This window comes from Mya arenaria, chromosome 2, assembly GCF_026914265.1.
Source record: "Mya arenaria isolate MELC-2E11 chromosome 2, ASM2691426v1".
In the NCBI taxonomy this organism is placed as follows: domain Eukaryota; kingdom Metazoa; phylum Mollusca; class Bivalvia; order Myida; family Myidae; genus Mya; species Mya arenaria.
Genome location: NC_069123.1, coordinates 61,072,052 through 61,079,610, shown reverse-complemented (window position 1 = coordinate 61,079,610; position 7,559 = coordinate 61,072,052).

The following is a 7,559-nucleotide window of genomic DNA, read 5'->3' as shown; positions in this document are numbered from 1 at the left end:
CCTAAAAATACCGAATTTTAATCCTGGAATCATAGAGCCGCCCCCGCATCACACATGCAGTTTGCCGAGCTAAAAATAGATCGTTACATGTTCCGGATTGTCCGCATTTACAGGTTTTCTCAATTTAAAAATACACCAACACTTGTTGATACACATCTGCGTCGCCACCAGCGTCAACTAGAAGGCAACGGAATACTAGTATAACAAGGCCAAAAATGCGCTCTTGAATAAACTTCAGGTATGCTCAACGGTTAGAGGTTTACTGGCACCAAGACGGTCCCAGCTTCTACATGTGCCATGTGACACATTGCACCAAGACGGTCCCAGCTTCTACACGTGTCATGTGACACATTGCACCAAGACGGTCCCAGCTTCTACACGTGCTACGTGACACATTGCACCAAGACGGTCCCAGCTTCTACACGTGCCACGTGACACATTGCACCAAGACGGTCCCAGCTTCTACATGTGCCATGTGACACATTGCACCAAGACGGTCCCAGCTTCTACATGTGCCATGTGACACATTGCACCAAGACGGTCCCAGCTTCTACAGGTGCCATGTGACACATTGCATTGGTCAGAGCAATGTGTCACATAGTACATGTAGAAGCTTGAAGCATTAACAAAGGTAGAGGTAAAGATCTAATATACTCGTACATTGAAATTTGAAGCATAGTGCCTGCCAAGTTTCATAAATATTTTAAGCTTATGTCGGGGCATACACACAGTTATACACCAATGATTACAGTCTGTGCCAATGGACCATATCAGAAAATTCATATTGATGTTTGGAAGATTCAAGAAAACGTTTTAAAGATACCGACAATCTTTTGTAACTAATAGGCGGGTTCTTCAAAAACAATATGTTACATCGTAAAAAACGTACAAACCCCTAAAAGACACACGAACTCGCCTTTTTGTAACTTTGTAATATATGTATTTCATTCGCAGTGTTTATGAGATGTATTACTTCACAATTGAAGAACATTATCATTTGTGAATTTAATTCAAACGGCGAATTTAGGTATGGATTGTTGGACTGTTTGTTTCCGAAAATTGCCTTTATATTACTTATTTGCCAGAAATCTCGTCGCGTCTATTCATAATACGATCGTAAATACTATATTTGATTGGCTATCTTCGTTCAATCACTGTTAAGCGACTGACAAATATATTTCAAGCAAAAAATGTGTTATCTGTTACCGGGATTTCGGCCAAACAGGAAAGCAATCAGATCAAACATGCTTGCCTCGCCCATTCAATTACTCGGCCCTTTCCGGGACTGCTGTCCCAGTCCACTATATTCGTATAACATGGCTTCTGTTCACAATTATATGGATTTAGATGACACTTGGTAAATTGGCAATCAACAAGCCGCCACCGGATGCTGATTTATGATGATTTGTTGGGAGGAAGGTGACCTTGGCTTGATGAAGAGTATGTATATACTTCTATTGTCCTCCCTCTCAGCATCGCAGACAAATGCCACAACGCTTAAGGAATACACAGCATTTCAATGATTTGTAACAACAAGGCAGACTGAACTGTGATTACAAACAAATGGTCAAACGGCTTCCATCTCGTCACATGAAGCAATCCCACATCAGTATGATACTTTTAATAAATGTCGCATTTCAGACACACACCACCCTCACACCTTGTCATTTCGTTTTTGCTGGTGATTTCAAGAGAAACAAATTTCCTCCAGTTATCGGCATTTGTGCCTATAATTATGTAATGCATCTAAATTCATTGCAGAAATGATTTCTGATGCTGCACTGTTTTCTATAGGATTTTGTTTAAACCACCGGAATTTAAAGAGACTAAATTATTATGCCCCTCTTCGAAGATTCGGTAAGTATATTGCTTTGCATATGTTGGTCCATTGGTCGGCTGGTAGATAAAACCTTGTCCGATTGATAAATAGAATATACGTGGACTTAAGGTCCTCAAACTTGATAGGGTGGTTGGTATTGACAAGAAGATGACTCCTTTTGATTTCGAGGTCAGTATGTCAAATGTGGTCGCGGTGACCTCATACACAAAAGGTGATATCAGGATACTTTTAATACTGACGCCTTAGGGCCAGGCTTTGTATAAATACCAGATAATGGTCATCTTTCAAAACAGATGTAGTTTTTAAAAGATGAATATCTATAATGTTTTGCTTCTCTCAACTTTACATTATCCATGTTATCCATCATAGTATATGACACTGTACAATGTGACCTTCTATAAAAGCAACACATAACCAATTATTATTGAATATTTAATTTTGGTCGTCTTTATTCAGTTACATGAACGCAAGATTAAGAGACACATTTGCATTTTCGTGAATATTTGTCCTCAATAATCGTTGAGCTTTAAACTATTTCTCTTTTCCAGGAATTCTTCCAGTAACTGCCATTTGTGACTTTAATTATGTAATGCACCTTAATTCATAGCATATTGGACAGAAACAAAGGAGAAGTTGCGTGATTACTGCCTCAAATATAGGAACTGACACACGAAAAATGAATGCGGAAGCTAAACAGATAGAAAGTAGGTTGTTTGTTTTCTTTTGTCGTTTGAAGTTTGATCTTTATATACTGAAACACTATCAAAGCAGCTTCTGTCGATTGGATTCAAGAATACACACATTCATGAAAACAATCCTGCCATGCCAGCGACTCATATGCAACAATGAATTCAATCGTAGTACCAACCTGTTATAAATTGTGCAATTTCATTGATGTTTATTTCGTTTGAAGTTTAATACCGCTACACAACGTCTTACTGGGTGGTAATTTTAGCTGTTACTTGGCACGACAATCAGATTTAAGATTATAGTAAGACTGCAGCTTAAATTTGTTCTCTCAAATACAAAATTCATGGAAATGTGATTCAACAGGTAAATCGTCATAATTTTTCAAAAGTTAATTAACCATGCTTTAAAAACCGACCCCTCCGATGAATTGAGGGCAAAGGACAGCTATGCATGTGGAAAACAAGTTTTCCACGAACATTATCGAACAAACTGATATTAACAATCTGATATTGACTCAACCAAGTCATAAGCCATACTGACCAACGCCATACGTATTACTGATCAAGCCAAAAGCCATACTGACCAAGTCAAAAGCCATACTGACCAAGTCATAAGCCATACTGACCAACGCCATACGTATTACTGATCAAGCCATAAGCCATACTGACCAAGTCAAAAGCCATACTGACCAAGTCATAAGCCATACTGACCAAGTCATAAGCCATACTGACCAAGTCATAAGCCATACTGACCAAGCCATAATCAATACTGACCAAGTCATAAGCCATACTGACCAAGTCATAAGCCATACTGACCAAGTCATAAGCCATACTGACCAAGTCAAAAGCCATACTGACCAAGTCATAAGCCATACTGACCAAGTCATAAGCCATACTGACCAAGTCAAAAGCCATACTGACCAAGTCATAAGCCATACTGACCAAGTCATAAGCCATACTGACCAATTCATAAGCCATACTGGCCAACGCCATACGCATTACTGATCAAGCCATAAGCCATACTGACCAAGTCAAAAGCCATACTGACCAAGCCATACTGATCAAGCCATAATGGCAAAGGCCTGTTATTTAAAGTGATTTAACGTGTTATTTGTTTGTACATTAAATTGAAATTTTATATGACCACAATCCTGTTAAGATTAAGATAATTGTTACGTTTCATGTGTGCAAATTGTGCTGTTTTAACTTCGTTTGTCTGTTGACAGTTTTATATGCAGTAAGGATGTCATTTCTTGTCAATGTATTTCGAATTTGGTATAGAAGGTGACTACAGTTTGAAAAGTTTAAGCATAGCCATTGCCAAAGTTCATACATATATTCCAAGCTTATGTCGTGCACACACACAGTTATAAAATTATGGCAATGTTCTGTGCAAACGTTCTTCATCATCTCCTGCCGAATTGAAGATTTCGGGAGGGGGATATTGTTTTGGCGTGGTCCGTCCGTCATTCCATCCTTCCGTCCCGTCCTTCCGTCCGGTACCATATCTGGGTAGGCATTGATCAGAAAATGTTCAAAATTGGTCAAAATGTTCCCCCTGATCATATCTCGACCACTTTTAAAAGTGGGTCACATGGCGTCAAAACTAGGTCACTAGGTCAAAACTTAGAAAAAAAATTGTAACATACTAGAGGCATTATACATTGTCAAATATTCATGAAACTTTATCAGAATGTTTTCATTGATGAACTCTTGGCCGTAAATAAAACTGGGTCACATATGATCGAAAATTAGGTCACTAGGTCAAATCTTAGAAAAATCTTGTCCAGAACCATATCATGGTAATGATTGGTCAAGTTATGTTCAAAATTGGTCATGATGTACCCCTTGAAGAAATATGGACCACTTAAAAAAGTGGGTCACATGGGGTCAAAAACTAGGTCAGTAGGTCAAATATTAAAAAAATCTTTGGAACATACTAGAGGCATTATACATGGTCAAATATTCATAAAACTTAATCTGAAAGATATCCTTGATGAAATCTTGGACTGATTTAAAACTGGGTCACATATAATCGAAAATCAGGTCACAATGTCAAATTATTATTTTTTGTCCTGAATGGAAATGATTGGCCGGATTATGTTCAAACTTGGTCATGATGTACCCCTTGATAAAATATGGACCGCTTGTAAAAGTGGGGCATTTGGGGTCAAAAATAAGGTCACAAGGGCAAATTTTAAAAACACATTAGAGACAATATGGTCTTATATTCATGAAACTTGATCAGAATGTTTTCCTTGATGAACTCTTGGACATGTTTTAAACTGGGTCACATGTGATAAGAAATTAGGTCACTAGGTCAAATCTTTCAAAAATCTTGTCTGAAACTATTTTATGGTGGTGTTTGGTCTGATTAAGTTAAATTTTGTCTGCGTTTTAAAAGTGGGTCATATGGGTCAACAACTAGGTCATATCTTACAAAAATCTTGGGAACACTCTAGAGGCAATACATCTGCTCTTATTTCCATGAAACTTAATCAGAATGCCTCGATGAAATCTTGGAATAGTTTGAAACTAGTAGGTTATGTGTGGTCAAAAATGAGGTCACTGAGTGAAATCTTAAAAAAAAACCTTGTGGACACTCTAGAGGCTATATTTTTTGCATATATCATCAACAATTGATTTCCATTCCTTGACTTAGCCCAATCAGGCGGGGGATATCAATTCAACGAATTTGCTTGTTAATCAGAGTATTCATGTTCATGTTACGATGATTTAAGGAAGTGTTTATGATACCAACACTCTTATGTAACTTATACGAGGGTCCTTTAAAGTATGTCATTTGGTACAAGCATACACATCACGAAAGACACTCGAAATCGCATTGCAACACCGCAATTCATGCCCCCTGTACACAAATCCTAATCCTAATATTCATTGTCTGAACGCGTCAGACCGGTCTTGGTATATGTTTGAGATACTAACACTGTTTGCTTCAAAATGAAATAAATAATAGTATTATACGTCAACCAAGCTAAGTTTTTAGACCAAGAGTTTTGAAAACATAACAAGTACAAACACATAAAGAATAAGTACCTTTTCGTTGTGTTTGTCCATGAATAATAACACCACCTATAAATGGTCTGGGAAATTTTCATATAACACTCCTATTTTCTTAGTCAGATGCAATATGCCTAATGTGAAAGGTGTCTTTGCTGGCGAATACGGATAATACTGCGGCCACATTTGGTAGACCAGCAGTGTCTATAATTGTTCATGAACGTCAGCAATGCAGAAAGTCCATTTGTATCAGTCAACTCTTCATGTTATTTGATTGAATACAATTTGCTTATTCCAAGACAAAATCAAAGCGCTTAAGGCGTTGAATGGCGTTCGGCCTGCAACGTTTTGTGACTATAGTCATGTAATTGTTAAACATATTTATTAACATAAACATCTAAAGATAGTATATGCTCGCTCATAATTTCCTTCGCAAAAACTTTTAGAGTTTAATGTTGATTCTCAATGAGATCATGAAGTATAAGTCACTTGAAATGTGGAATACGCCATATTGTTACTTATAAGGTATGGAGTAATACTCAATATCATATAAAACCTTATCTGGAGCTTTTTTCATATACAATGCACTGCCACGGATAAAGCATCAAGGAATTTTTAGTAACCCTTTTCTACACTTCAAACTTGACTTGAGTCGTATTAAATTTACAGGGTATGCCAGCTTAACCAAATGCATCCCAACAAAATGCATTGGACATATTAATTAGGTTTATGCTTAAGATTTCTTTCTACAACGCCAAATACCTCAGGGTCGAATCACCCACATACTATTTCTTCCCTGTATGCTTTATGTACATGACCCTCAACATATGTCACTCGTGGACAAAATGAGTTTATATCAGTTGTGTTTTTAAACATGCATATGCATATGCATTATGCTACATGCTCAAGATATTGGACTGAACTTACTGAGACAAATTAAGAACTTTTCACATTCTTTCCGTTTCATTCGGCATTACATGACTATGACAAAATTGTAGAAGGTCGATAGCCTGTCAACGCTTTGCGCGGTTTGATTTGAATTGTAAAAGTGTATAATATTCATTTAGTAAATGGTTAAAAGGTTGTTCGTATGTACTTACACAAGATAATGGTTTTATGCGACACACATTTTACAAATACAATTAAAAACTAACAATCTCAATAAAAAGTTTAAGTAATAGCCGATTTAGGCAATTTAAAACAAAGAAATTATACTTATGAAAAAAAAAAAATGATTGTAGGATAAAATGAAGTATTATAATTTCATTTTAAACATTATGTTTTGATATCTTATGCCTAATTAGCATTTAATTGCATCATAATACGATCCATATTTTTCCGTCTTTTAACGACTTCTAAGAGTTTATTTCCAGGGAATAAACCTTTACGAATGCGATGACCCACATTCTATTCTTAACTACAATGTACATGTAGATATTATCGTTCCTCGGCCGAAGCAAAATCTAAACACAGGTATACAATACATGTATTTATTTGATTCAGAACGCTCATTTTGCAACTATTTGCGGATTCTGCTTTTCTTTATTCCGATCTGTAATTCGCCGATATCGAAATATATATCAATTGCGTTATATAACGCAAAACGCATCTTTTTCAAACTATATTAACCGCATAACATAGACTGAAGACTCATTACAGCGCTATTTAAAGCAAGCTAATAAATATGCAGATCGCAGTCCGTAGCAATTAGAGCAGATTGCTTACTAGGTATTTCGATGTAAATGTAATGCAAATTAGGTCGGTGACCACCGCAGTTCTAACCGCGCTGGGGTTGATACGGCCGTGCGCGCATTAATTCGCTAAAAGTAAAAAATGTTATGTCGATCTGCCGATGCGATTTCCGAGATACGGTTATAAAAGTCTGCAGGCCTAGCGGCCTACAGCCTAAAAATAAAAAGTGGTCAACACGGTATATCTGTGAGAGTGCAGCTTTAAAGCGTATTTTGTCCTCAACATACTTACATATCTTTGAAATATTCCATTTTCTA